The following is a 16,765-nucleotide window of genomic DNA, read 5'->3' on the forward strand; positions in this document are numbered from 1 at the left end:
CCGACCCTGTCCACACCGACAACGTCAGCGTGGGGAGCAAGGCCCGACCCTGCCCTCACCAACAACGTCAGCGTGGGGAGCAAGGCGTGGGGAGCAAGGCCCGACCCTGTCCACACCGACAACGTCAGCGTGGGAGCAAGGCCCGACCCTGTCCACACCGACAACGTCAGCGTGGGGAGCAAGGCCCGACCCTGCCCTCACCAACAACGTCAGCGTGGGGAGCAAGGCGTGGGGAGCAAGGCCCGACCCTGCCCACACCGACAACGTCAGCGTGGGGAGCAAGGCCCGACCCTGGCCACACCGACAACGTCAGCGTGGGGAGCAAGGCGTGGGGAGCAAGGCCCGACCCTGCCCACACCGACAACGTCAGCGTGGGGAGCAAGGCCCGACCCTGCCCACACCGACAACGTCAGCGTGGGGAGCAAGGCCCGACCCTGCCCTCACCGACAACGTCAGCGTGGGGAGCAAGGCCCGACCCTGCCCACACCGACAACGTCAGCGTGGGGAGCAAGGCCCGACCCTGCCCACACCGACAACGTCAGCGTGGGGAGCAAGGCGTGGGGAGCAAGGCCCGACCCTGCCCACACCAACAACGTCAGCGTGGGGAGCAAGGCCCGACCCTGCCCACACCGACAACATCAGCGTGGGGAGCAAGGCGTGGGGAGCAAGGCCCGACCCTGTCCGCACCAGGAGTTAGGAACTTTTCAAAGGCACTGTGGAAAGTCTTCCACAGGGGCCGGAAACCGGCGTCGGCCAACCCGAGAGGCCATGACTGATGGCAACGGTTAAGACACAGCTCGTCAGGGGGCCCTGGCCCTCAGCAGTGCACGACCACATTCATCATTCATTCTTTCTTTCATTTCTTCAAAAAATATTCGTTGACACTCAACCTTAGATTAGGAACTGTGGTGGGTCTTGGGGATACAACAGATATGATTCCCATCCTTTCTCTCTTCCCAATCTAGAGGGAGAAATGGACAAATAAGACAACGATAACATAGTGGGATAACGGTGGACTCTTCTCAGACTTGCTTTTCAGCTCTGCATGAACCTTCGGCACAGAAGCCCCACATGCGATTATTCTTAAGTGACATCGGCCAAGGAGCAGCCTATCAAAATATTAACTCTGATCCCTGCCCTCCCAGCATGGCTATTTCATTCCTTTGCGTTTCAAAATCTGTTTGGTCTTCAAAAGTTCCCTTCAAAAGGTCAGTGTGGCTGGCAGCCAATCAAGCAAAACCCTCCGTGGATTACGGATGTGTGGCTGAATGTTCAAATATAGATAAAACCACTGTGGTTAATGAAATATAAATTTATTTGAAAATGTTACTGGATTAATTGCAACTTTTGATTTTTTTGCATTTTTGAATCATCAGTTGCCAAAAGCACAATGTGGGGGGTAAATACCTACAATTAGTTTCCTTCACTCATTTAAATGCTGTGAATTACAAACACGAAGGATCGGTCCTTAGTGGAGCACAGAGGAGAGAAGGTAGAGGTCCCAGCATGCAGAAAAGCAGAACTCCTAGGAGAGAAGAAACAAGGGGTCAAGCCTAAGCTCTGAGCTGTCACGCAAAGGCTTTGCTAGGTGGGCTAGAACGTGTTTCAATTGCATCTTAGGTGAGCAAGGCCCATTCTACTTAACTGTCAGTGGCTCATTCAACTCACTTTTTCACTAAATTGCTTAAGCTAATTTAACTCACTGGTTATTTCGGTGTCACATAGTTATAACCTGGGCTCTAAATGTTGGGGGTTCCTGAGGGTCAGTCCTAGGCTCTTCTTTAGCAACATTCTTTCCCCAGATGATCTCTGGTCTTAGGGCTCTAAATACCATCTATATGTGATGACTCCAAATAAGTATCTCGAGCCAGGGCCTCTCCCTTGAGTGCCACACGCGAGCTCACCACTGCCTACTCGACATCTCCACGTATGCACTTCATGAGCATCTCAGATCTCTCCTGGGGACCGAGGCAGCGTATGGGTCTGCCCTCCCGGCACTAAACTCTGCTGAAGTTGCTACTCAGCACAAGAGGAGAAACCCACGTCCTGAGCACTCAGTTGTCAAATTGCGTCTTTCCTCAGTCACTTCTGTTCCTTGTTGCTTTGTTTCCATTCACCCTGAGCTTCGTATTCTTCCGGCACCTCTCCGGACTCCATAGCTACCTTTTCTCCCACGCATTTAGGGTTATGGTTGCCTCCCTTAACATGATCCCATCTGCTTTTTATCATTCATGAATTTTCTCAACGTTTTAAGCTTTCTGATGATGCTTCTTCTCAACTTATATCTTTGTTTTTAATTCATTCTTTCAATAGTATTATTTTTGCTGGGCGTTCTGGAAGGTAGAAGCATGCACTCAGTCTTATATCTCGATGCAGGATCCAGCTTTCTCTCTCATGTATGTAGGAGAGTGAATATAAGCCGACTTGCTGACTCTGTCATTTCGTTAATGTTTGCTCTCTGCTGCAGTACTGCAGTACCTTCGGGAGCTCTTCGGATGTGCAGTGCTTTACTGAAACACTAAGTGACCCTTGGTTATTGGTCTGAGGTAACAGACAGCAATCAGGTCCGACAGATCTTGTTTTCTTCAGCTATGAATGCCCACTTCTCATTTTCCTTCAGTGTGTCTTGTTATTATAATTGATGATCTTGTGTTTCATAGGGTTGCCTCTCCATAGACCAAAAAAGAAAAAAGCACATGCTTTGTAGAAGCTTTTACCTACCCCACCCGCATCTTTAGGGGGAGGGGCTTATTAAATACTATAATATATATACATTGTTTCCCTTCAAACAAAATAAAATTGGGTTTAAGTTGGTCTGAAGAAAGCATTTGTAATTTAATTCTCAAATTGTTCTAGTATCTTCAAGGTAGAGGAGGAAAGAAAATTCTACAGGCAAGGACACACCAATATCCTCTGCCCTTGAAATATAATATCTTCCTCTACCACATTAGCTAAGCGATAGGGATGTTGAAAATTTTCATTTGAGGTAGGCAGAGATGGAGGGAGAGAAGAAGGGAAGTAGACAAGAACACTGGGAGCCTTAAGGAAGCACTGTGCACACAGCTAAGCCCTAGCCCGCAGGCCCGCTTTCCTGGATGTTGAATTTGGCTCAGTTACCTGAATCACCATGTACAGCGACGGCTTCCAAGCTTCACTAAATTCCTAGAGTTTGCACTTGCCCCGTTTCCCAACCTTTCTAGACTTCTCAGTCGTAGGCTGCTGCCTTCAGGCCGAGACATGTTACATTTATTCGTTTTTTCATTAACCAGACACCCACTTCCTGCCCGTCCAGGCATTCGCCTGCTTCCCGCACACGGACCGTAATGTGTGCACAGACGTTTTCACTGGTTTTCCTGATTGTCATGACAACTTTTACAAATTGATATTTATGTCCTGTATTTTAATTTCTAATTCAGTTCATGTATTTTAATTTTACATGGTTTGATGTAAACTTGGCCTTTATAAGTAGGAAAACTCTTGTTTAAAAGTTCATTGTTAAGAACGTCCTCGCAAACTAATGTCAACCTTGGGAAATGCAACAGTGACCTGAGAATTGGAATTGGATAAATAACTGGGCAGTACTTAATCTTTAATAATACAGATATTAGAAATAGAACTAGATATGTAGAGTTTACTTGTATCAGTCAGAGTCAAGTCAGGGAACACAAACCCAATTCACAAATAAGACTTTCTACTCACCACCTTTACAAGTCTGAATTTTAAGCAAATTCTTGGATTGGTGGCTCATCTCCATCAGCTCATTCAGCTTGAGCACCTATCTCATCCCCAGGAGCTTTTCCAGAATTACTACCTTCACCATGAAAAACCTGAGTTTTCCCAATTTAAACTTGGGTTTCTCCAGCATTTTTACTTTTCTAATGAGCACATTGTGGAGAGGATAGAGAGATTAGCAAGGCTTTCCTATATCTTTACCAATCATTTTATTTACTTCTTTCAAGTCATTTGTCTGCACCTCTCAGGTCATCATCTTCTTCTGGATTTTACAGATCTGTTGGTGGTGAGAGTTACAGGTTTTCTGAATCTAATTTTTGTGTTCTTTAGTAAAACCAACACAGAACAGATGAAGCAAGTAATCATCAGTAGTTTTGAGGGCCACATGAGCTTCAGCCATGATCTGCCTTTTTTTTTTTCCAAATTCTACTCAATTTATTCATTTTTTAAAAAGATATTACATTAAAAAAATATGAGGTCCCCATTCGCCCCCACCACCCCCACCCCACCACTCCCCCCACAGTAACACTCTCCCCCATCATCATGTCACATCCATTGTGTCTGGTGAGTACATCTCCGGGCATCGCTGCACCCCACGTCCCGTGTTCCACACCACAGCCCACACTTTCCCACGTTCCATCCAGTGGGCCATGGGAGGACATACAACATCCGGCAATTGTCCCTGGGGCACCACCCAGGACAACTCCAAGTCCCAAGAATGCCTCCACATCTCTTCTCTTCCCCCGCACCCAGCAGTCACCATGGCCACTTTTTCCACACCAATGCCACATTTTCTCGATTATTAACCATAATAGTTCATGAATAGAATATCATTAAGTCCACTCTGATCCTTACTGTATTCCTCCTTCCTGTGGACCTTGGCTTGGTTGTGTCCATTCCACATCTATGTCAAGAGGGGGTTTAGATGCCACATGGATATTGGATGCAATCCTCCATGGAGCACATTTTATCATGAGTAAGTTCCATGCCTTGGAAGTTGGTGAGGTAGTTTTTGCTCTGAACATCCTCAGTGATTAGCTTGAGTTTTGTAAATGCAACTTACTGATCATTCAGCAGATCAGTAAGACTTAGTTTAAAAATATGGTCCTTAAAGCCATATGATAACATAATTTTGATTCCTTAAGTCCTTGTAACTAGTGCTTTCCCAATATTTCTTATATTAAATATTGCTGGTGCTTTCACATCATAGCAATCTTTCTTAGAAAATAGGTCAGCCATATTCTTCTTGGCTTCTTTGTTGCCACCTGTATTAGTCATGGTTCTCCATAGAAATACAGCTGACTATATATGTGTGTATGTACACACCTGTACACATATACATGTGTGTCAATATATATGTAAATATTAGAAGCTTTTTTTATAGGAATTGGCTCCTGCTACCATGGAGATTGGCAACTCCGAATTCCATATGGCAGGCAGCAAGTTGGAAACTCCAATGAGGTGATGCTGAAGTCCCCAGAAGTTTGCGGACTGAAGTAGAGATAGAAAGTCCTCTGTCTGCTGAGATTCTCAGTTCTCCCTTCAGGCCTCCAACTGATTGGATTAAGCACTCCTCTCATTCTCATTGCTGAAGGCAATCTCCTTTGTTGATTGTAGATGTCATCAGCCATAGAGGCAATCAAATGACTAATTCTTTAAATCCATTTATGAGTGTCCTCATAGTAACAATCAGGGCCACTGCTTGCTGGACCAAACAACTGGATACCATAACCTGGTCAAATTGACATATGACATTAGCTGTCACACCACCTTTTGTAAGGCACTTGTTCTTGCCAACTGCACAGCACCACTTAGAGAGTCAAAAGGCCCATGGCATTTATTTTCACAGAGAGAATTCAATATACAGTATTACTAACTAGGTAAGCTGTAGTCATTTTCTATTGTTGCTGTCACAAATTCCCACAATCTTAGTGGCTTCAAACAAGATAAATGTATTATCTTACAGTTCTGCAGGTCAGAGTGTTCATTCAGCTTCACTGGACTAAAATCAAGGTGTAGGCAGAATTGCATTTCTTCTGGAGGCCCTAGGAGAGAATGTTTCTTTGCATTTTCCAGCTTCTAGAGCCTACCTGGATTCCTTGGCTTGTGGCCCCTTAACCACTCCAACCTCTGCATCCATTGTCACATCTCCTTCTCTGACACTGATCCTCTTGCCTCCTCTTATAAGGATCCTTTTGTCTACATTGGGATCACCCAGATAGTGCAGGTCAATATGCCATTTCTAGATCTGTAACTTACTCACATCTGCCAAGTCCCTTTTGCCATGAAAAGTAACATATTCACAGGTTCCTGAAATTAGGGCATGGTCATCCTTGGATGACCATTATTCTACCTACCACAGTAACTGAAAAGACAAAAAATAGAACACTAAGGTATCTACGTTTTATAAACTGAATAAGCAATACAGGAGGCAGTCTTCTCCCCCAGAGCTGGGGAAACAAAACAAAGATGTTGGAAGTTTTAAAACTTAGAAGATTCCAAAGGGAGACCTAGATCATTGAGGAGGGGCTCCGTCCAGCTGGTGGTGGTGTCTTGGAAGAGGAGGGGCAGCGTGGGGCTGGTTCTCTGGGGACTGGAAGAGTTCCAAACTGCCACATATGGAACGGAGTGATCCTGCAGGAGGGAAGAAGCAAGGCTGGAGTGACGCTGGCCAGAATAGAAACCAACGGGAAGCCGACAGGAAGCCGACAGGAAGCTCACAGGAAGCCGACAGGAAGCAACAGCTCCCTTCCCCCTCCCCATGTCCCTCTAGTGTCCCTCACTAGCAGAGTCTAAGGAGAAATACCGTTTGTAGAGTTCCCAGCTCAACATCACGGAGCGGAGCACAGAAGGTGAGTGTGATCCCGACAATAGCTTTACAAGGGGCCATAGGATTCAACTTGATGAAATGCAAAAAGCACAGCTCAACCATTTGTTTTGATGATATATCCTTGAATCATGAGTTTTTCCCTCAGTTCAGTGGTTTTTATGATACCATGTTATAGCTTCAGAGCACTTTGGGGCATATATATGGAAACCATCTAGTGTTTTTAGACACACTCTAGATAAATGCAATGATTCCTAAACTTTTTTGGAGAGGATGTACTCTTTGATTTTGCAACACCACACGTTATCTCCAAAACCCACTTTTGGTGTTTTTAATTAAAACAAATTAAAATTATTATTTAGTTTGTTTGAAGATTGCATGTCACCCTTTGAAATGACTGGAGACAACTTAGGGTAATTCAAAACAAGAGGAGGATTTATGGATCAATAAATTGGATATTTTCATCAAACCATTTCATAATAAGTGGAAAGAAACCCATAAAGGAGGTATCCTGAATCAAAAGATCAGATTAAATAGAATCACATTTTGAGAGTGCAGTCTGTGCATTTTCAATGCTATTTAAAAGAATTTTTCTGTTTAAGAACTTTTCTTAATTCCTATTTTACCAACACTTTATTTTTTATTATTTTTATGTTGGCAATAATGCTTCTTTTAAGATGTCTTCTTTTTTTAATGCTATTGTGAATTTTATTTTGATACGACTACCCCACTCTTAAATAGTTTGGCTTTTTTTTCCCCACACAGTTACCCAATTCTCCATATTTAGGGTCTTTATTATTTTCACATATTTTATTTAAATACTTAATTTTTTGAAAGATAACTCTTTTTGTCCCCTAATAATTGACTGAACAATTGCACCTTATTTTTTTTGCCTAATTACCTGAGTATCTATAATGCATATCATTCCTTTTTCCCCTCTTTCTTATATAATCTCACTAATAACTTAAAAATTGGGTTTCTATGAAAAATTGCCTTACAGTCCCCAGGAAAATGTATCAAATCAAGGAAGAAATTAGCCATATGGTAGAATATATAGATTGAAAAAGTCAGGCATGAAAAGTATTGACTAGTATTAAGAGGTTGTAACTAAGTTTCTTGTCTGTTGATTTTATTTTCTTCATATATATGCTCATGTCCTCCTGATTTCTAATATTTTCTTTCATAGACTGCTCTTTTCTTCACTTTGATTCTTTTCATTTATACCTAAGCATTTTCCTTCCTGTGAGTTTGACTTGTGATTGTAATCATCTAACTAATTTCAATTAATTTTTCTGCCAAGAACTAGAAAAGCTGAACAATTATAATTTTTTTTTAATGTTCAAGGGCATCAGGCAGCTAAGATGTTAGTGAAGAACCATCAGGTCAAGATCTTAGAAAAGAAGGAAACACAAAGAGATGAGCATTATATTTGAGATTTCTGCAGCTTCCGGCAGAGTCAGGTCATAGGCTGCAAAATCCTCCAGAGACGCTGACAAATGTATGAGGCTAGAAGGAAGTCCTGGAGTCCATTACCTACCCAGGAGGAGATCCCAGAAACTCCCCTACGCTCGGGTAAGGACAAAAAAGCTATCCTCTATGATGAGGAGCCAAGTGTAAACGAACTGACTTGCACAGAAACCTAAGCAAGTTTCAAATTGAAATTATTGCTAATGCCCTTAACTGCTACTAGGAAGAAAACAAAAACCCTCTCTGCTGAAAGATAACATTAGCTTAGACTTTGATTTATCTCTACGATTTTTCAAGTGCAATATCTGGTACCTAATAAAAATAATCAGTCACACGAGGAGACCAGTTAATGTGCTAGGATAACCAAGGGGTAAAAACATTCAATAAAAAGAGACTCATGAGTCTCTAGTTAAACACAGACTGTAAAATAACTGTACTTAATATTTTTTAGAGAAATAAAAGGCATAATTGAAAATTTATGCAGAAAACTGGAAACTACTTTTAAAATGAAATTTCTAGAATAGAAAAATTTAAGAATGAACTTGACAACTGAAGTGAGAATTAGTGAACTGAAAGGTCAATAATAAATACCCAAATTAAAAGTACAGAGAAACAAAAGGATGAAAATGCAGAAGGAGGATCTAAAGTTTTTAGTCTTTGCTTTCATATTCTTATACTTTTTTTCTTTATCTTGCTTATCTAATTGACTAGGACATTCTTATCTCATTCTCAATTTCAGAGGGAAAGCTTTGAACACTTAAACAGTGTTTGTGTAAGGTTTTGTACATACATTTTATCAGATTCAAGACATTCTTTTCAACGTATTTACAAGAAATACTAATTAAGAATGTATATTGAATTTTGTCAAACTTTTTCATTTTCTACCTAGATGGTCAAATGATTTCCCCCCCTTTTATCCTGTTAATGAGATGATTTCATTGTTTTTTCAAGTTTTAAACCATTCTTACATGCTTGAAATAGCCAAACTTGGTCACAATATAGTTACCTTTCTAGACATTGTGGATTCTGGAAAGCCATTTGGCAAGTGGCTGTTAGAAAGCAAACATCAAGAAAGGCTTGCAAGAATTTCATATACTTTGCCCCAGTAAATTAACTTCTGGGAATCTTTTCTTAGAAATCATTTTTATCAATCACATGCTTTGTGTCTGAGAGTACTGCAGCCTTACTAACCATGGCAAAGTTTAAAATAACCTAAATGTTCAACTATAGGAGAATAATTAGATAACCTATGTACACCTCTAGCAGGGTTCTTAACCTTTTTGTCCTGCAGACCCCTTTGCCAGTTGGGTGAAAACCACAGACCCCTTCTCAGAATGGCAGATAGTTTTATGACACTCAACAATGGCATGTCTTTCAATTAAATTTTAGGATTATTCAAAATTACATCTTACAACTTTCCCATAATTCCAATACCTGATAACCTAACATGGTTCAACACCTGTTTAAATGGTCTTGTCAGCAAACATTTAGAAATTCAAGTTTTCCCATGGCATCACAAAACTATTTCTGTCTTCCTTACCAATCTTTTTGCAGGCAGTTCAGTTATCCACTGCACTCAGAACATGCTACATCAAAATAAAAATCATGCTAAGTCTGCACTATGCTGTGTATTATTTAATAAATAAATCACACCCACACCAACATGTCCCCACAAGAATAATGTTTTTGAATGTATAAAATAAAATTAAAAAGGAAACCAATGACATATTTTGAAATATAGTTATTAAAATAAAAACATATCATATCTATTAACTTTTTAAAAAGATAATTTAAAAATTTAATTAAATTTTTTAAAAAATCATATAATAGGGAAGCAGATGTGGCCCAAGCAATTGGGCACCTGCCTACCACATGGGAAGTCCCAGGTTTAGTTCACAGTGCCTCCTGAAAAAAAAAAGACAGACAGAGCAGACAGTGAGTACAAACAATGAAGGTGGGGGGGCAGTGGATAAATAAATAAAACAAATCTAAAAAAAAAACCATGATATAATATTATACTTATGTGCTTCTTTCTTAACCCATTAAATAATAATCCAATACATCAGAAATACAGGAAAGTTAAAATTAAGTTTTATTTTTTAAAGACATGTCAATGTGCAGACTGTTTTTTATCGTGAATGAGAACATTAAACTGTGGTGTAGTACTTGACAAGGCAACCGGCATATTATGCTGGACATCTAACTGAGTTGATTTTTTACATTTCAGGCTCACGGACCCTCTGAAATCCTTCCATGGACCCACAAGGGGGCCCCTGGTTAAGAACCCCTGGCCTTAGGGAGACTGTCGCTCAATCAGATGAATTTAATACAATGGAGAAATGTTTGTGATAACGTGAAAAAAGCAGGTGCAAAACCGTATACACAAGGTTATGAAAAGACACCTGCTTTAAAATATAGGCTTAACTGTATACTTTGATATTAAAATGCAATCTCTAGGTATTCACTGATTCCTTCAAAAAAGAAAATTGTGCTGCACACCTACTGTGTGCCAGGCACCCTTCTGAGGGTAGCACTTGAGAGACAAGGCAAACAGGAACCTTTACTCTGGTGGAGGCCAGAGCACATATTGAGATTATAAGAAAATTCTTTCTTATTTGATATTTTCCAAATCCTTTTTAAAAATGAGTATGCCATTTTTTTCTTTTTATTTATTTTTTCGTTTTTAATTTTTCTTTATATTACGCTATTTTTGTTTGGCGGGGGAAACATAAGTGGAAGAAGGGAAGCAGTTACGAAAAGGAGTATCGGCTTGGGACAGTGGTTGACTTTCCCGCCCCTGGGGCTCTCTCCCTCCCCGGTGGTAAGGGCATACACATCAGCAGGAGAGGACCCTGTCTGAGGATGAACGTGCTGGGCCTGACTGGAGGGTGAGGGCACCAGACTTTAGGGCACAGGAGAGACGGGCGGCACCTGCTCAGCCGGCCATCCTGCTCTTCTTGTTATGCTCTGGGCTTTCTGGCTCTCTCTTTTCTTCGGAGTCCTGGGGAATGAACCCGGGACTTTGTACGTGCAAAGCAGGCGCTCAACCATGGGGCTCCTGTAGGTCTACTGCCAGAAGCCTGTTGACTGCCGAGGCTGTTAACTTGGCTCACTCTGTGCCATTCTGATAGTACTTTACATCAGTGTTCACCAGACTTTTACTCCTTTTAAAAGCAGTCCTGCAATAACGCTTGAGTACTGTTCTGGCTCTCTCCACTTACCAAAGGCCATTAGCTATCTCCTTTTAGAGGCTCAGGAAGTGGATATTAAAATATCAGGCAGAGGTTAGTAGGCTGACTGTATCAGCACTTTTCCACCCCGCAATTGTTTCTAATCATTGCTCCTCTTACAACAGAGCCAAACTGAGAACAAGTTCAGGGCTGTGAGTTGTAAAACGTCCCCAGTGGCCTTGTTTCTTCACCCTCTGTCCACCCCCAAATATTTGACCCTACATCTTTGCTCATTTGTGTCGGATCCTGGTTGGGATTGTGGGGGGAGCAATTCTGCTTTCCTGATCCTGGAAGCAATATGCCTCAGCCTCGTTGGGAAGGCAGGAGGAATTGAGAAAGAAGCGAGCCCGGCGTCTTCAGCTACAGCACTCCTGTAATTTTTCTGTCATCTTTGACCTGGGGATCTATCTTGGGCATTAATTTCCACCCTCTCTGTCAGAGACCTCTCTTGTCATTGGGTTGGATTTAGGAGGTATATGAACATTTGACTTTCAGACCATGGTTCCCCTACAGCTAGTAGCATGCTTACTTCTAGCAATTTAATGAATGTTTAATAAATTTATGAGTAATGGTGAGTCAATAAAACCTACTTTGATGGCTTTATTGTAGTCTTATCCCCAAGACTAATTTTCCTTTTTACCTTGTGCCACAAAAATAGACCTTTCTTCTCCATTTCAATTGTTTTCATCTCCTTCTCCCAAAAAAACTCCAGTTGTCAGCTCTTCCATTCAAAAATTCCTGGTGCCTTCTAAAATCAAAAAACTAATAAGAAACAAACCAATGGGGAAAAAAAAACCTCATGGGAGTTGATGTGGCTCAGTGGTTGAGCACTGGCTTCCCACATATGAGGTTCTGGGTTCAATCCCCAGTCCTGGTACTCAAAAAAAAGACCCATTCTGATTGTGGGCCACACCTGAACTGAAGTAACCTCATCAAAAGGTCCTACTTAACTGTAAGTTCACTCCCACAGGAATGGATTAAGGTTGAGAATGTGTTTTCCTGGGTAATTATAGCTCCAAACCACCATACTATGTTATAGAATGTGGCACATAGGAAGGACCTAATAAATGTTAATTATCAGTAAGTTCACCTAAATGGGTATAGGATGTAATAGTTCCTAAATAGGCAGTTTCTTTCTTTCCTTTTACCTTTCCTCCCTCCTTCCCCCTTCCTTCCTTTTCCCTCCCTCCCTCCCTTTCTTCCTTCCTTCCTTTCTTCCTGGCATTCTTTTCTTAATGATCTTTTTTCCAACTCTAGACTTTATCATACGAGAAGAAAATAGAAATTCATCCCAAATCACGTTCTCCTGTCTCTGTCTCTTCTTTAAGGGAGAATTTTACAGAGTCAGCAATACAGAGCTCTGCTGTTTCTCTTTCCCATGCAGCAGGTGGTCCCTCTGTATCCCTGGACCTGCCTTTCTGGGTCAAGCTACTTAAGAGAACACCTTGAACATAAAACACTGATTGCCAACTAAAATCAAACCAGGTAATGTCCAATTTGCTCTTTTTCCTCTCACACTTCTCCCACTGTTTAAAATTTTCCATCAGCCAATTAGTAAATCACTTTGCTACATGTTACTAGGAGCTTTGAGATGAGAAAAGAAAGAAGAGAACAGAAGAAGCACAAGCAGGAAAGTGGATGTGGCCCTAGCGATTGAGCTGCTGCCTACCACATGGGAGATCCAGGGTTTGGTTCCTGGTGCCTCCTAAAGAAGACAGGCAAGACAATGAGCTGACGTGACAGGCTGACATGACAGGCTGGCACAGCAAGTTGATGCAACAAGAGACACAAGGAGGAAAACAATGTGAGACACAACAAAGCAGGGAGCAGAGGTGGCCCAGGGGACTAGGCATCTCCCTCCCACATGGGAGGTCCCAGGTTCAGTTCACAGTGCTTCCTAAAAGGAAGATGAACAGACATAGCAAGGGCAAAACAATGAGGGGATGGGGAAAAATAAATAAAATAAATCTTAAAAAAAAAAAGCACAACTAGCTCACAAGTAGCTAATAAGACTCACTCACATAAAACCATTTGAAGGAAGTGGATGTGGCTCAAGTAATAGGGCTTCCTCGTATCGTATGAGGACCCAGGTTCAATTCCTGGGCCTCCTGGTTAAAAAAGAAAAGAAAAGAAAAAGAGAAAAAGTGCCTGCACAGTGAGCCAGTGCCCGTGTGGTGAGCCAAGTGCTGCGTGGTGAACCAGTGCCCACGCCAGTGAGTCACACAGCGAGATGATGACTCAACAAACAAGAGGCAAAGGGGAGAGTCAAGGTGAAGCAGAGACCAGGAACTGAGGTGGCGCAATTGACAGGGAACCTCTCTCCACATCAGCGGTCCCCAGGATTGAATCCTGGTGAATCCTAGAGGAGAAAGACGAGAAGAGAAGACAAAAGAGAATAGATACAGAAGATCACACAGCAAATGGACAAAGACAGCAAAAACAGCAGGGGGGCGGGGATAAATAAATAGATAATTTGAAAAAAACCAACCTTTAAAAAAAAATTTGAGAACAAGATAGTATATAATGTTAGTCATCCAGTATACATAAAAAGTGCATTCAGAATTTTAGAAGAGAGATATAATGTGTGCTAGAAAAGAAATGGTTTCATAAAGATGGGATTTAGCCCTTAGAGACTGTTAGGCTAGAGAAGTAGGAAGGGCAAGCATTTCAGATGTGGGGAATGTCATGAACAAAGACACAGGCAGAAATAATCATGATGATCGTGGGAGGTCCTATTTTGGGGGTCACCTATTTATTATGTGTTTTGTGCCATTCCAGGTCCTTTACGCTCATTATATCTAATCCTCGAGGAAGTCCTGGGGTTCCAAGGTGGGCATTTTACAGATAAGAGAACCCAGATTTAAAGAAGTACTCGATGGCAGAGTCATGATTCACTATCTGCGCCCTAACTACGACAGGAAGGCGAGGCAGTGGGGCGGGTGGGGACAGATACAAAGGAGGGGAGGAGGAAAACTGGGCAGAAGGTGAAGCTAGGGTGTGGAGACATTGGATGTGGAACAAGGATGCTGGGGACAAATGGATAATTAGCAGGGAACTGTTGAATGTTTTGGGCACATGAGTAGCATGACAATCTTCAGAGTTAGATAAGATCTGAGTTCAATACCTGCTCCATGTTAGCGGATTTCCTCTGGCAAACAGTTAAACTTGCTAAGATTTGGTTTTCTCATTTTCAAATTGTTTTCAACAGCAGTATCAATTCATATGGTTGAAAGGATTAAATGAGCTTTTTCTAATATACATGACTATTAGTCAGGGTTCTCTAGGGAAACAGAATCAATGAGATAACTGCCAATAGTATGCGGTTCTGTAAGAGTCTCCCAGACAGCCGTGGGGAGGCACTCCTCCAGGTTCCATGGGCAGCTACAACCAGAGACTCCAGTGACGGTCCAGTGAAGGGTCTTGACGAGTTCTGGGAGAACTGTCCAAAGACAAGCTGGGAAATTCTCTCTCAATGCTGGAATCACTTTCCCTTTTAAGGCATTCAACTGATTGGCTAAAGCATCACTCATTGCTGATGGCACTCTCCCTGATTGATGTAATTGTAATCAGCTATCTATGATTTACCCCTGCAGTAAAGTCAATGGTGACTCAAGTCCATAAATGCCCTTGTATTACAGTAGCCCAGTGCTTGCTTGACCAAGCAACTGGGCACAATTACCTGGCCGAGCTGATCCTAACCATCATAGGTTAGTTGAGCCTGTCACAATGACAAATAATGACCATTCAATATACAATAGCTGTTGCTATTACTACTTTTGCTGTTTTCACCACCAATACTGAAACAGTGTTTAAGGAAGATAAGATAGAGAAAAACAGCTAACAGACAATTTCTTGGAGATCTGTAATGAGATCCTGGTTTAGGGTTCTTGGAATAGAAACAGATAGGTAGGAATGGATTTGTGAGCATAACAAAGATGAGTCCACAAGACATGATGACTAAGGTAAGGAACAAAGGAAAAGGAAAACCCAAAGATTACAAACTTAGGGGAATTTGAGAAGTATGATAATATGAACAGAAATTAGGATGTTAGGAAGGGAGCTAGTTTTTGAGGATAGAAAATGACTTGAGTTTTAGACTTTTTAGAGGCCTAAAATTGACATCTGAGAATGCCTACATTTGGGAAGCAGAGATGGGAAATGGGTCAGTGAAAAATGTAAGGAAGGAGAGGTAGATGACAATAAGGATCAGTGAAGTCCAAAAGGAGAAACGGGCCTGCTGCGCCCAAGGCTGCTGAGAGTAGAAAAGATTGAGGACTAGGAGAAGACTTCTGCAGTTGGTAATGAGTGCAGTGATGGCACATAGCCCAGACGGGGGGAACCAGGTGGGAGTCAGGCAACAGGTACTGTCCACTCTCTTGAGATGCATGTCTAAGGAGGGAACTGGGACTGTGGCTAGATGTAGTAGCAGGGCAAGCAAAGGAGGTTATTTTTACTTCTTGGAAAGGCCAACACAACCAGTAAAACTCCTGGTGAACCTCGGTTCATCTCCATCCCCTATCACGGCACATCTTCATAGGGACTGATTGCTAGCATGCCCCTTTTTCCTTCTGACTGCCACAGTCTTAGTCTGATCTATCACCTCCTGTCTTCTCTTGTAGGTCTTACGTTGCTACCACACTCATCAACTTGACCCATTTGATCCTATTCCTCCCATTTCTGGATCCTATGGCCTTTAACAGCCCTGTCAAAATTGTTTGTTTCTCTTTCAAAGGTGTCATCATGAATGGAGACAATTTCACCTAATTTATTTTCTTACGGTACAACATAGGGATAGAAAAAAATGATAGCAATTATCATTATAATTATGGGTTTCAGATGACTCCTCCCAAAGACTTTCAAAGTTCCTTCATCTTATTTCCATCATTCCATCATGAGTTGTACTCAACTGATGTCCAACTCTAGTATAAATGTAGCACACATCAGGAATATCCTCTCTGCTCCAGCCCATTACAGTATCTCCTCTTTGTAAGTGATTCTTGGAGGACCATTTCCTTTACAGAACCTATCCAGTTGGATTTCTTTTCTTCCTGCCCTGGTTAAGCATAGAACGTCCATGATTATTTTGCAACTATCCCCTTCCCAAACATGCTTATTATATATATATATATTCTATACTTTTATAAATATTGTGTACCTATGACCAATGAAGATACAGTTGTACATTACAGAAGCCAGTCCTTATTTTCCTTCTGTTGTTGGTTCTACCTGGTCAGTCTGAGTTAGCATTCTTAGCTTCACTTTGCATCACCTTCTGTTGTCCGCGTTGGAAACTGGGTCTAATTCTGTGTGTCTGGCACAAGTTCACAGTATACACGGCAGTAGCCTCCTGCAGGGTCATGTTACAAATATGTTACAATTGATACTTTTTAAATGGTTTCTGTTGATGAGCTGAGGATAATGGCTGTGATCCCATTCATATTCTCCATAAGTTCCACTTTCACGGTGACAGCTCGTCTCACTTGCCTTCCACTTTTGCAGATCCATCACA

At 41.8% G+C, this 16,765-nt stretch overlaps 1 pseudogene; it reads right to left on the reverse strand.

The window, feature by feature from the left end:
* Positions 1–3,719: 3,719 nt before the first annotated feature.
* On the reverse strand, positions 3,720–14,389 carry LOC101447358 (small ribosomal subunit protein eS1-like; annotated as a pseudogene).
* Between the last annotated feature and the right edge of the window lie 2,376 nt (positions 14,390–16,765).

The sequence above is a fragment of the Dasypus novemcinctus genome, chromosome 1 (genome assembly GCF_030445035.2).
Source record: "Dasypus novemcinctus isolate mDasNov1 chromosome 1, mDasNov1.1.hap2, whole genome shotgun sequence".
NCBI lineage: Eukaryota > Metazoa > Chordata > Mammalia > Cingulata > Dasypodidae > Dasypus > Dasypus novemcinctus.